Source organism: Nyctereutes procyonoides, unplaced genomic scaffold (assembly GCF_905146905.1).
Source record: "Nyctereutes procyonoides isolate TBG_1078 unplaced genomic scaffold, NYPRO_anot_genome, whole genome shotgun sequence".
Classification (NCBI taxonomy): domain Eukaryota; kingdom Metazoa; phylum Chordata; class Mammalia; order Carnivora; family Canidae; genus Nyctereutes; species Nyctereutes procyonoides.
The window spans coordinates 11,058,635-11,073,416 of record NW_026575160.1 but is presented as its reverse complement, the minus strand read 5'-3'; the positions used below and the strand labels follow the sequence as shown (position 1 = coordinate 11,073,416).

Here is a 14,782-nt window from a genome sequence, read left to right as displayed (position 1 = left end):
TTTAAACAGATAACGCACCATAGGTGAGTGGAGCATGTGTGCCATTATCCTTAAGATATTCTCCTATAGGGACACGGGGGTGGCTCAGTGGTTGAGCGTCTGCCTTTGGCTCCGGGCGCGATCCCGGGGGTCCTGGGATCGAGTCCCACATCGGGCACCCACAGGGAGCCTGCTTCTCCATCTGCCTGTGCCTCTGCATTTCTCTGCATCTCTCATGAATAAACAAATATTTTAAAAATATTCTCCTATAGAAGAGCCAGAATAAAGATTCAGGTACTGATGTGGGGCAGCATCAGTAGCAGTAGTTGAAACCACAATGAGGCACTTTGTGGCATTTGCATCTGTAAGTCAGCTGGCCAACAGTGGATCTCTTTTGACCAACAGCAATGTAGATATAATATAGCTTCTTCCTTTCATCAGATCCATCACATAAACATATCTGATTATGTCAATCATTGATGTTTTACCAGTCCGCTAGCCACCAATAACTAGCTCATGTTGACCAGGACCAATTGGCACCAAGCTATCCACAGCCTTAATGCCAGTCTCCATTGGTTCCTGCACAGAAATTGGGAGAGTGATCCTAAACTTTCAGGCCAACTTGCCTATGATCCTTGGAATCACCAAAGGCACCTACTACACGACCTAAGAGCTTCTTGCCAACTAAAACATCCATAATGACTCCCGTCCTCTTCACAGTGTCTCCTTCCTTAGTATTCATTTCCAAATGCAACATCACCAACATATCTGCTTCCAAGTTCAGACACATACACTTCAAGCTTGGAAGAAAATCCTACCATTTCTTCTGCTTGAGCATTCCTCAGCCCAGATATTCGAACAAAACCATCACCAAAACTTAAGACACAACCAGTGTCTTCAAGGTCAGCAGAGGTATTAGCTCCAAGAATACATTCTTCAGAAACAGAGGACACCACAGCAGTCCCAGTCTTCTGAGGACAAATGTTAGAAGCATGAAGGTTCCCAGCAACAATTAAGGATGATTGCAAAACATTTTTGGAGACCAGCCCAGCCTTCTGCTAGAGGATGAAAGCCACAACGTACAGCCATATGTGCAGACAACATCTTTTTTTCTTAAAGTTTATTTACACTTTTTTAGTGAGGCTCAAACTCACAACCCCAAGATCAAGAGTCACATGCTCTTCTGACTGAGCCAGCCAGCCACCCCTAGACAGCATCTTTAGAGCTCTCCTTATGTGGTTCCTCTCTAGTTGCAGCCTCTGAACTGATCCCCAAGCAAATATTAACCCAAAGAAATTACACTAGTATTCCAGGATAGTATATTAGTATTATGAGATAATTACATTGATATCAGACAAAACACACTTTTTAAAAAAAAGATTTTATTTATTTATTCATGACAGACACAGAGAGACAGAGGCAGAGACATAGGCAGAAGAAGCAGGCTCCTGTGGGGATACTGATGTGGGACTCTGGGATCACACCCTGAGCTGAAGGCAGACACTCAACCATTGAGCCCCCCAGGTGTTCCCAAAACAAACTTTTAAGAAAAAATTATTTTTTAAAAAATTATTTATTCATGAGAGACACAGAGAGAGAGAGAGAGAGGCAGAGACACAGGCAGAGGGAGAAGCAGGCTCCACACAGGGAGCCCAATGTGGGGCTTGATCCAGGGACTCCAGGATCATGCCCTGAGCCAAAGGCAGGCAGGCACTCAACCGCTGAGCCACCCAGATGTCCCAGAAAAAATTCTTATTATGGATAAGGAAAGTCACAAATAAGAATATAAATAATAATTCATAAGAAAGATAAAAGTTTTATACATTTTTTAAAGATTTATTTATTTGAGAGAGAGAGACAGGGTGCATGTGCACATGTGTGAGTAGGGGAAGGGGCAGAGGGAGAGAATCTACAAGTAGACTCCACACCAAGCACAGAGCCCAGGGCAGGGCTTGATCTCATGGCTCATGAGACCATGACTTGAGCCAAAATCAAGAGTTGGATGCTCAACTAACTGAGCCACCCAGGTGCCCCTACAATTTTTTATTTTTTAACTATTTATTATGAAATTTTCAAACATATACAAAGGTAGGAAAAAATCGTAAAATGAACACCTACAAATCCACTACTTAGATTCAAACATTGTTAACATTTACATTTTGTCATATTAGCTTTATCTATCTATCCATATTTTTATTATTATGGTTGAGCTGTTTCAAAGTAAATGTCACACCATGACATTTCATGCCAAAATACTTTACACATCTAAAAAAAAGACATTCTCCTGTCTAGATACAATGGCATTACCACAACATAAAAAAAAAAAACTAATTTCATCTCATACCCATTCTATATTTAAATTTACCCATGTCCTCAAAATGTTACATATAGCTTATTTTTTCATAGCAGGAATCAATCAAGAATCATCTATTGTGGGGCACCTGGGTGGCTCAGTGGGTTAAGTGTCTGCCTTCAGCTCAGGTGGTGATCTCAAGGTCCTGGGATCAGTCCCGCCTCTGGCTCCCTGCTAAGTAGGGAGTCCACTTCTGTCTCTGCTTCTCTCTGTTCCCCCTAGCTTGCTCATGCTCACATTCTCTCTTAAATAAATAAATAAATAAATAAAGTGTTTTTTAAAAGTAAAAAAACATAAACAAAAAAACAATCAGGACGCCTGGCTTGCTCAGCGGTTGAACGCCTGCCTTCAGCCCAGGGTGTGATCCTGGAGTCCCGGGATCGAGTCCCACGTCGGGCTCCCTGCATGGAGCCTGCTTCTCCCTCTACCTGTGTCTCTGCCTCTCTCTCTGTCTCTCATGAATAAATAAATGAAAATCCTTAAAATAAAATAAAAGTTTAAAAATCATGTATCATATTTTTTATCTTGTATAAAAGTTAAAATAAAATAAAAGTTAAAATAAAATAAAAGTTTAAAAATCATGTATCATATTTTTGTATCTTTCTTTTATTATTATTTTTAAGATTGTATTTATTTATGATAGAAAGAGAGAGAGGCAGAGACACAGGCAGAGGGAGAAGCAGGCTCCATGCAGGGAGCCCGACGTGGGACTTGATCCCGGGACTCCTGGATCAGGCCCTGGGCTGAAGGCGGTGCTAAACCGCTGAGCCACCCAGGGATCCCCTCTTATTTGCTTTTAATCTGTACCTATTACTTCTTCATTTTTAAAGATTTTATTTATTTATTCATGACAGACACAGAGAGAGAGAGGCAGAGACACGGGCAGAGGGAGAAGCAGGCTCCACGCAGGGAGCCCGACATGGGACTCGATTCTGCGACCCCAGGATCATGCCCTGGGCCGAAGGCAGTGCTAAACCACTGGGCCACCAGAGTTGCCCAACTTCTCCATTTTTAAGAAATCCTATTTCTAAGAATTTACCCCAAAGATAACACCAGAAAAATTTATTTAATATATTCTTTTATTGAGGTATTATTTTTTTTCATGATAAAAACTTTCATTTTATTTTATTTTTTATTTATTTATTTTTTATTGGAGTTCGATTTGCCAACATATAGCATAACACCCAGTGCTCATCCCAAGTGCCCCCTTCAGTGCCCGTCACCCAGTCACCCCCAGCCCCACCCACCTCTCTTTCTACCACCCCTAGTTCGTTTCCCAAAGTTAGGAGTCCCTCGTGTTCTATCTCCCTCTCTGATATTTCCCACTCATTTTCTCTATTGAGGTATAATTGACATACATTATACTAGTTTCAGGTATACAACATAATGATTCCATATTTGTATATATTGTGAAATGATCACAATAAGTCTAGTTAACATTCATCACCATTCATAGTTACAAAATTTTTTTCTTGTGATATGACTTACTCTTAGCAACTTTCATATATGCAATATAGTATTATTAACTATAGTTGGCATGCTGTAAATTACATTGCCATGACTTATTTATCCTATTACTAGAAATTTGTACCTTTTGATTCCCTTTATCCATTTTGCTCACCCCCTAAACTCTGCCACTGGCAACCACTAATCTGTTCTCTATGAGCTTGATTTTGTGGGGTTTTTTTCTTTGTTTGTTTTGCTTTTTAAATCATAGATGTAAATGAGATCATAACCAAAACACAAATTTTAAAAATACATATATACTAAGTTATTCCCTTCAGAACTGTTACAACAGACAGACTGGAAACAAACCAAACATCCATTTATAGGGGACTAATTGCATGAACAGCCATATTATGAAGTCCTATGTAGAAGTAAAAAAAAAAAAAAAAAAAAGGAAAATCTATCAAATACTGCTATGAAATCATCTCCAGAATATATTGTTAAATGCACAAATCATGTCACAAACAATGTGTATAGAATCTTACCTTTTAACTAAGAAATATAGAACAAAGCATAAAAAAGAGCAAAGCAAAAACTAATAAAAATAAAAGACAACATCATTACAAATCATACTATAGATATTAAAAAACAATAAGAAGATATTAACAATCATATGACAATAAACTTGAAAATTTAAATGAATGAGAAAAATTTAGGGAAAGATCAATTTATTAAAACTAACACAAAAATAAAATCTAAATAGGGGCCTGGCTGCCTCAGTTGGTAGAGCATGTAGGTTGTAAGTTCGAGCCCCACATTGAGCATAGAGATAACTCAAAAATAAAATCTTATAAAAATAAAAAAAATCTAAATAGCTCTATACCTATTAAAGAAAATGAACCCATATTTAAAGACCTTCCCCAAAGGAAATCTCAAGGCCACATCCTTCACTAGCAATTTCTTCTAAATCAACAAAGAAATAACATCTCTCTTACACACTCTTAAAGAGAATACTTCTCAACTTGTTTTATGACACCAGAATAAACTCAATATCAAAACTATAAGGAAAATAACAGATCTATATCTTTCTCATAAATCTATTGTTTTAAAAATCCCTAAAACTGGGTCACCAGGGTGGCTCAGTCAAACGTCTGCTTTCAGTTCACGTCATGATCTCAGGGTCCTGGGACTGAACCCCACATTGGGCTCCCCACTCAGAGGGAAGCCTGCTTCTCCTTCTGCTGCTCCCTTTGCTTGTGCTCGCTCTCTCAAATAAATAAAATCTTTAAAAAAATTTTTAATTATACTATATGCTGGCGAATCGAACTTCAATAAAATATACATATATAATAAAAATAAAAAAATAAAAAGTAAAAAAATATTTTTAATTAAAAAAAATCCCTAAAACAGAATAGTAGCATATTGAATACAATAACACATACAAAGAGTAATACATTACAACTTTGAAAGCAAACATAGGTAATATTTGAAAATTACTGGAATTCACCACATTGACAGAATAAAAGAAAACCATACAAACTGACAGGAATATGAAGTAGAAATTAAAAACCAATTCTAACCAGGTACTTGAGAATTGTATAATAAACCTATAATACAGGAAAAAATATGCAATTATCCCCAGGAGAATAGCTAGCAACTTGGTTTAGAATATTGCCAAGGAACAATTCTCTCCTCTGGGCTAGGCTTTACTTTCTTTATAAGTAGCAATGAAACAACTTTTGGGACATCAGAACAGCTACTAGTCAAGGGTTATTCCATGGGTCCCTTTATTCTCTGTCTCAAAGGCAATGCTTTTTCATCCCTCTATTGGTGGAATATCCTTTTTTCCAGTGTACGTATGAGCAGTTCAGGACTCTCACATTATTTTACAAGTTTGCTCACCATCTACAGATACGTTCTCATAGGAGCACAATGGGATGAACGTTTCAAAGGAATGAGGTACTATGACCCTTCTAATAGCTATTACCTACCCTGAGCACGAGGGAATGTGCACACATGCAATCAAAACTCTTATCACCAGTGAGAATGTAAAATAGCACAACCACTTTAGAAAAAAAAAGTATATCTTAATACACTTACCATATGACCCCGTAATTGCACTCCTAGGTATTTATCCAAAAGAAATGAAAACTTATGTTCACAAAAATACTTCTATTAAGAATGTTCCCCCCATAATGTTCATAGCAGCTTTATTTATAATAGCTAGAGACAGCCCAGATGTTCATGAAAGGAGAAAGAATATACAAACTGTTTACATTCATACAATGAAATATAAATGAAATACTACTCAACAATAAACAAATTACTGACACATGCAACAACATAAAATGAAAATCAAAAGCATGATGATGAGCAAAAGCAGCCAGATTCAAGAGTACATACTATATGATTCCATTTATATGAAATTCTCAAACAGGTGAAATTAATCTGTGGTAGAAAAAATTTGCCTTGGGGGTGGCGCAATGGGGGAAGATTTGGCAAGGAAAGGTATTGAGGGGCCTTTGGTGTGACGGTAATGCTCTATATAATAGGAGTTAGGGGGGTGCCTAGGTGGCTCAGTTGTTAAGCATCTGCTTTTGGCTCAGGGTCTTGGGATCAAGCCCTGCTTTGGGTTCTCTGCTTAGTGCAGGGTCTGCTTCTCCCTCTCCCTCTGTGACCTCCCTCAAATACATAAATAAATAAAATCTTAAAAAAAAAAACAGAATTTGAGTAGCAGGTTAATGCATTTGTTGAAACTCTTAACATTTGTGCATTTTATTGTATATAAATTTTACACCCAATGAAAAACCTTTAAATATTGAACCTAATTGAGGGCAGCCTGGGTGGCTCAGCGGTTTAGCGCTGCCTACAGCCCAGGGCATGATCCTGGAGACCTGGGATTGAGTCCCACGTCAGGCTCCCTGCATGGAGCCTGCTTCTCCCTCTGCCTGTGTTTCTGCCTCTGTCTCTCTCTCTCTCTTAAAAAAAATAAATATTGAACCTAATGATATACATGCTCAAGTACCTCTGGGGAAGTGTGCTGATAACTACAATTTGTTTCAAAAAGCAGAAACAAATAACATGGATTCATAGATAGATGTGGTAAAGTATAACACAAAATGGTACAATCTAGATGCTGGACATATTATTTCAAACTTGCTGCCGTTTTGAAATGTTCATAATAAAATGTTAAAAACAAATTTAAAACTCTGTTGCCTTTTTTGAAGCAGGTTCAGTGAGGAAGCTTTCTCCAAGTACATATATTAAGGAGCAAGCAAGCATATTTTGAAGAAAGAAAGGGACTTGTCACAAGGAATGGAAAAACATAAATTTTCATTCCTTTTAAGAAAAATGTATAATTAGTCTTCAGGATAGGGCAGGGAGGTCCTATATGGCTTTTCCAGTATAGAATTTTATTTTTCTCCTTGCTGCTAGCAGTAAACTAGAATTCTGTACAAATTATTTTTCTTCTTATATCAAGCAAATGAGAACGGCACCATTTCAATTATAATCTGTATAATTATACTATATTGGTGGCTTTAAAAAAACTTCTAAACCTCAACCTACCTAAGAAATACATTTTACATCTTGACTCAGGAAACACACTCAGAGAGATCTGAGTCAAAAATTTCAAGGGACACTTAGCCTCATTACTTATGATGGAATCTGATATTTCAATTTTGTTCCAAGACTTCAAAATGTTGGTCACAACCCACTAAATTGATATATCTTCCTAATGAATCATAACTTGTCATTTGAAACATTATACTACATCGTCCTTAAGGTTTTTTTTAAGAAAATAAGTCCTGGATATACACTGCATTATGATTAAGAATTGTAGAAATACAAAATATCTTTTTATCGCTTTCTATGTGCTGGTCCACAGACTCTTTTCTCGTGTTAAATTAACAAATTTTGAACACCTATTTTGTACAAGGCCTCATGCTAGGAACTCAAAATGAACAATCTGATTATTCTTTTATATATTTTCTTCTTAAGAACTCACAGGGTTTTAGGCACACTCTGTTTATTGTACCAAACCCCATGAGGTCACGTAGGATGGCATCAGCTTTGGATCTGGATGCACTGAGTCAGAAATTACATATTTGCCAAAAGTCTAGCAATGGAAGCTAAGAATCAAATTTTCTCCACTTCAACTTTAAAAATCTCAAGTATTTTAAAACAAGCAACTTCAAAATAATATTTATTTTCTATATTAAACTACATAATGACTTCTTTTTTTTTTTTTTTTTAACACAGAAATAACTAGGATAGGGGATCCTCGGGTGGCTCAGCGGTTAAGCTCCTGCCTTTGGCCCAGGGCATGATCCTGGAGACCCAGGATCTTGTCCCACATCGGGCTCCCTGCATGGAGCCTGCTTCTCCCTCTGCCTGTGTCTCTGCCTCTCGCGCTCTCTCTCTATCTCTCATGAATAAATAAAATCTTTAAAAAAAATAACTAGGATAAAAGGTTCAATAACATCCCACTTAAATTATATCCATCTATCACAGTGTATATTCACTATTCACTATAAGCCAGGTACCGTCCACTCCAGGCTTTCGGACTGAAGCTCCCAGTATGGATTTGAAGAAAACAATATGAGGGGATGTTTCCCCCCTTTTCAAACTCACAAAGATGAAAATTTTATCATTCCAGAAACAGAGGGCAGAGCAGCCACCCGTGCAGGTGCTGGGGACCTGCCAGGCTCCGAATGAATATACAGAAAAGGCTCTTGCATTCGCAGAGGAGGGGAGGAGAGGCTTCTGTGGAGGTGCTGTTTCAGCTGAGACTCGAAGAATCAGAAGAAGCCTCTGGTCAAGGAGCAGAGAGAAGAGCATTCCAGACAGAGGCAAGAGCGTCAATGGCTGACTGCTGAAACAGAGACCACAGGTGACAGGAGATCCCAGAGAAGAGGGACCGATCCTTTGAGGCTGGGAACCAGAAACTTGGAATCCTAAGCAGGTAAAACTAGAGAGTACATCAGAGAGAAGGACTGGGCATTCCAGGTGACAGGAGAGCGAGTTCGCGGCCCACGGAGTCAGAGGATGAAGTCTCTCCAACAAAGGAGAGTAAAGCCATAAAGTTTTTATAAAGCAAAGATGAGTGGGGGAAAGAAGCTCTCCGGGGTAAGAGGGGTCCCAACAGGGTGCTTGGGACACCGAGGGCTTTTGAGGTTAAGTCTTTTATTGAAGGCCAAGCAGGGAACTTAAATCGTTTCGACTTCTCTACTGGTGGCACTGTTGATTAAGGAGGAGCGATGCCATCTTTAATGGCTTACTTCTTTTCAGGGTCTGGTTATTCTCTGTTGACCACAAGAGACTGTCATAAATAAGACTCCTTCCTCAGATACCTGGGGCGGGGAGCTCTGGAGTGTTCCCTTATCTCTGGTTTCTTTCCACTTCCGTCTGTATTTTGGGGATTTCTGTGACACCCCCACCCCACCCCCACACACACACCCCTAGCTCTCCCTATCTAGCCCTGCCTGTCCCTTTATTGTTGGCAAGGAAATGGAAAGGTCTGGGCTATATGATGTAAGAGAGGGCAAGCAAGCCCGACAGACAGGAAACAATAGGACTGCTTCATGGTCCTGACCAGTTCTGGGCTGGCCTTCCTCTGTTTGGAATTCCCGCATTACATTCTGAGATGGCGAAAGGGCTCCCTTGTGCCTACCTTTGGAACACGCTTCCCATGTGGCCGGCACTCAGGCCTCATCACAAGGAAGAAATCCTAGTTATTTCAATTTTGCAGAAGCAAAGGAAAATACTTTCCATCTGGCCTGAGTTGTGAAGAAACCGATTCTCCCCACTTTGGCACCAGTGTATGTGAGGCATAGACTCCCCAAAGAGGACAGAGGGGAAGGAAGGTATAGCTTAAATCTTCCTGAGGGTAAAAGAAGGATCCAAGGCTGTCATTTCCCTGGTGAAGTTAACTGAGTCCGGGCAGTCCGGGTGGCTCGGCGGTTTAGTGCCGCCTTCAGCCCAGGGCGCGATCCTGGAGTCCTGGGATCAAGTCCCACGTCGGGCTCCCTGCATGGAGCCTGCTGCTCCCTCTGCCTCTGCCTCTGCCCCCCTCTCTCTGTGTCTCTCATGAATAAATAAAAATCTTTTAAAAAAATAAAGTTAACTGAGTCCTAACCAACAAGAACAATTGCCTCCTTTTATAGTTGTGGCCTTGGCCTCCTTGTTAGCCTCAGGACTTTACCACCCTAGAAACACAGGGCAGAGCAGCTGCCTCGGTGGTCTCTCAGCCCGAGCTGAGGCTCTGTGTCAGAAGTCACTTGTTCCAATCAGCTACCTTCTGCTGTTCGCCATGGTTATTTAGTACCATATTAAAACCCAATATTGTTTTTAATACATATTTAGGAAAGAAGATAAAAAGAATTAAGTCATGCAGAGGAGACAGAAAGATTGTATCTTAAAATTCTTAAGTCATACCACTTTCCCTGGCAGACTTTACTTCCAAGTGCCACTTAGTTATTTTCCAAAGCAGAAAATGACAACAGCCTGTCTGAGGAGAAAAAGATAACTACATTCATATATCAACCCCCACCCCCCACCCCCAGCCGCCCAATTTCTATCTGCCTTCCTCCTACAAGCGACTCTTTGCATGGAAGCTAAGGAGAAGGGTATTTGTAGCTAAACAGCTAGCAGTAAGCAGGTTAGCAATTAGCAGTCTTTACATTCTTTACATTTTTAAATACATCAGGTTCAGGGGAAGACCAAACAGCTGCCCTTTTATTATATGGGGCCAATAATAATGGAGAAGCCTAAAAACAAGGAGGACTTCCATGTCACTTTTTACCTCACTTTATAGAGAGATCAATTCCAGTCTGATGACCTCTGTGTGGACCATGTGCAGTGGGCAGAAGTAATCCCAGAGAAAGAAAAGACATAGATCCAGACCTCCTACAATTTAAAATGCTCTCAAATCTTGGGGCGCCTGGCTGGTGCAATAGATTGAACATCTGACTCTTGGTTTCAGCTCAGATCACGACCTCAGGGTCTTGAGATCTGGCCTCACATCAGGCTCCATGCTTAGCATAGTTTGCTTGAGATTCTTTCTCTTTCTCTCCCCCACTCAAAAAAATATTTTAAAATAAAATGCTCTCAAATCAACAGGCAAGCTTTGGAGAAATGGCTAGAAGTTTTTAAGGCTCTGTTAGTATTTTAGAAATATGTGAAACTCTTAAATCAGACACTATTGAGGGCAGCCTGGGTGGCTCAGCGGTTTAGCGCCGCCTTCGGCCCAGGGCGTGATCCTGGAGACCTGGGATCGAGTCCTACGTCGGGCTCCCTGCATGGAGCCTGCTTCTCCCTCTGCCTGTGTCTTCACCTCTCCCTCTGTCTCTCATGAATAAATAAATAAAATCTTTTTAAAAAAATCATACACTCTCGAGTCATTACTGAGACAATCTCAGGCTTCTTCAAGAGTCATCAAGTGGTCCATCTATAAAACCTAAGGAGATTATGAGGAAAACAGACCAAGGAGTGTTGAATCCCACTCTGTCTAGCCTCTAGGAAGTAGAAAATGATAGAAATATTTTGGACCCAGAAAAATCCCTAACCTGAGCCTTGCAAATAAAATCTTAATACTAGAGTTCACAGTGACAGAAAACTGCTGTAGGTGCATTAATAGTGCCCTGAATCCCATGGTGGGCACAAAAAATGGCCTGGGGATAGTCTGAGAAGATTCTGTTCACCCTGGAAGAATCTGCACTAAACCAATCCCTCTCTTCCCTTTATTCCAAGATTAGATGTAAGACACACTCTCAAAAACACTAGAGCCTGGTGCTCCCAACCAATTCCCCAGGAATGGGTTCACCTCCTATGATTCCAAAACCCTGGGCATACTGGGCATCAGGATCCTGAGTGGTGGGTTACCATCAATGCCTCAAAGCCTGGGTGTCAAATGTATATCGTGTGATGCCCTGCGGACTCCTCGCTGCTGACACAGGCCTTTAAGAGCAAAGCAAGGAGCGAAAAGAAGATCTCTCTTTTGAATCAAAGGAAAGGAATTCCTATGTCCTAGGATCAAGATGGAGTGTACTTAAGCCAAGATTAGAAGAATACAGAGTAAGACATGGTGATCAAGACCACAAACTCTGGAGACAGACCCTTTTGGGTTTAAATCTGTGTACGGTCTGTAAGATCTATACCCATATCCAGTTTCTCAGCATCATAGTCCTTTTATCTAGAAAACAGGGGTGATAGAACCTCACAAAATTGTTAAACATGATACTTACTTTACATGCAGAGCACAGTACAGGGCACAGTCCTTGGTAGATGCTCAATAATCATTATGACCATAATGATCCCACTGAATGAGGGGCATTATTAAAAACAAACCCTCCAAATCCTTCCTGCTGTAAAGCTTTCCTCCCAGAGCACATTCCAGTTTTGAATCATTTTAATATAGGAGGTGTAGAGCTTCCAACCAAGAGGCAGGCAAGTGACCCTTACCTGGCAGGGGTCCCCTTTCTGTGCCCTCCTGCTTCAGTCATCCACTCAAGGCTTTTGTACTGAAACTCCCAATTCAGATTCAAAGAAAAGAGTAAAAGGGATTTTTTATCTCTTTTTTCAAACTCATGAAGATGAAAGACAAACAAGCAAACCAAAAAAAAAAAAAAAAAAACATTTATCTCAAAACTGAACGTAACATTATGCATAAATTTCCAAACACCAGTAGCTCAAAATGTTTTGTTCCTGAGCCTTGGTACTATTTCTACCACAGTACCCTCCCACCTAAAAAGACCCCTCAAAACCATAGTTTATTTCTTTGCCTGAAAATTGGTTAATAGTAAAGGAAAGGGGGAAGGTAGGTGGATGAGTTAAGCAGCTGAGAAAGTTAAATGAAAAATGATTTATTCAAATGATGCTGCTAATCAACAATTAGAAACAATGTGAAGTTATACTTGACCTAAGGACTCAAAGAAGGTCCTAAAGTCATTCTGGAAATATGTTTGAAAGATATGGACACTGGTAAAACCTAAAAAAAAAAATTTTTTTAAAGATCTTTATGGCCTAACTTCCTTAAGTACAGACTAAAATTACTGAATCATGTTAAGCCAAAAAGGTGCAAAAGGACTATCTTGACCTGAATAAGCACAAGTCAGACCCCGAACCAATCGTCTCCCAGATCTCTAACCCAATTATGAATTAGCCACTTCATATTTTATTCCTAGTCTTTTCCCTACTCTGCAAAACACTCCTAACCTGCTGTTTATAAAACAAGGTCTGAGGATGATCAGCCATTTTGGATTTTCTGTCCTTGTAATTTTATACAAATGGAGAGATTTTATCTCCTTATCTCCCCGAAATGGCTATTAATCACACTTCGTAGTATCACCCACTACCACCTAAAATAATGACAGCATGGAATAATGAAAAGAGAACAACCTTTAGCCTTTTCCCATACCTAGGTCTAAATCCTTTGTCTGCAACCAAAATGTCTAGTAATTGAGTGAAAGATAAATCAGCTGTGATATAGCCACACAACAGAATAGTTATATACTTACTGACTTGAAAAGAAGTTCATACATTATACAAAAAGAATGTATGATATAATTTTTTTAAAATATAAATACAGGTATAGATGCACAAAGCCAAAGTGTAGGATGGCTTAGTAACTACTTTTAACAAATATTTATGAGGCACCTGTTATGTGCCAGACACAGTTGCATATGCTCAGATAATGTATCAGTGAACAAAATGAAATCCCTGTCCTCATGGAGCCTAGATTCTCAGAAGCATCAGAAAAAACCCAATACATTAATACACAATTTAATGTTAAGTATATCATCACTATGAAGAAAAGTAAAAAGGGTAAGGAGTGCTAGAGGCATGCTAATTTAGGTAGGTGGTCAGAGACAAGTTCCCTTAAAAAGTAACGTTTGAGGGCAACCGGGGTGGCTCAGCGGTTTAGCGCCACCTTCAGCCCAGGGCGTGATCCTGGAGACCTGAGATCGAGTCCTGCGTTGGGCTCCCTGCATGGAGCCTGCCTCTCCCTCTGCCTGTGTCTCTGCCACTCTCTCATTCTCTCTCTCTCTGTCTCTCAAATAATTAAAAAAAATTAATTTTAAAAAAGTAACATTTGAGCCAACACCTGAATTTGTGGGGGTAGGGTGTGACGATATCTGGGAATTCAAGTTACAAATAGAGGAATACCAAGTTTCAAGTTGCTGAGGCAAAAGCATGCTTGGTATGTCCCAGGAAGAGAAAGTCAATATAGCTGAAGAGGAATTAAAGAGGAAGGCAGAGATGAAGTTAGGAGGCAGGCAGGAGCAAATTAGGGCTTTTCAGGCCACAGTAAGAATGCTGGATTTATTTTAAGTAGAAACGATAAGACAATAGAGAGTGTGGGCAGGAGAGATGAGATTCTCATTTATATACTAAAATGTCAACAGCAGTTATCTGTAGGTAGAAAAATTTCAGATTTTGGTTTTCTGTATTTATTCTCATTTTCATATTCATTTCTCTTTTCTCTAGCTCTTTAGCTCTCTCAAAAGATGAACTCTACCATTTCCCCAATCAAAAGTTAAGAATCATTCAGGGCTTTCAAGGATTTAAAAAACTGTTTCAATTAACTCGTTCATTCATTCATTCATTCATTCATTCATTCATTCAAGTCTCTTTCATTACATCATGTCCCCTTTGCAAGTAAACACTTCTCTTAAAAAATAGAACAATACAGGATCCCTGGGTGGCGCAGCGGTTTGGCGCCTGCCTTTGGCCCAGGGCGCGATCCTGGAGACCCGGGATCGAATCCCACGTCGGGCTCCCGGTGCATGGAGCCTGCTTCTCCCTCTGCCTGTGTCTCTGCCTCTCTCTCTCTGTATGACTATCATAAATAAAATAAAATAAAAAATTAAAAAAAAATAGAACAATATAACTAGATTAATAGCTATTCAACTGAAAGTGTTTGGTTAAAAATAGAACACTATTTGCAATTAAATCAAAAGTACATGTCAGAGGTTCCCATGCAGGCTATTAACACTTTAGCCTTCC

General features: G+C 39.7%; 1 pseudogene; it reads right to left on the bottom strand.

Annotated features, from left to right (window-relative positions):
• Window positions 1-231: 231 nt before the first annotated feature.
• On the bottom strand, window positions 232-13,030 carry LOC129502743 (ATP synthase subunit alpha, mitochondrial-like; annotated as a pseudogene).
• Window positions 13,031-14,782: the final 1,752 nt, after the last annotated feature.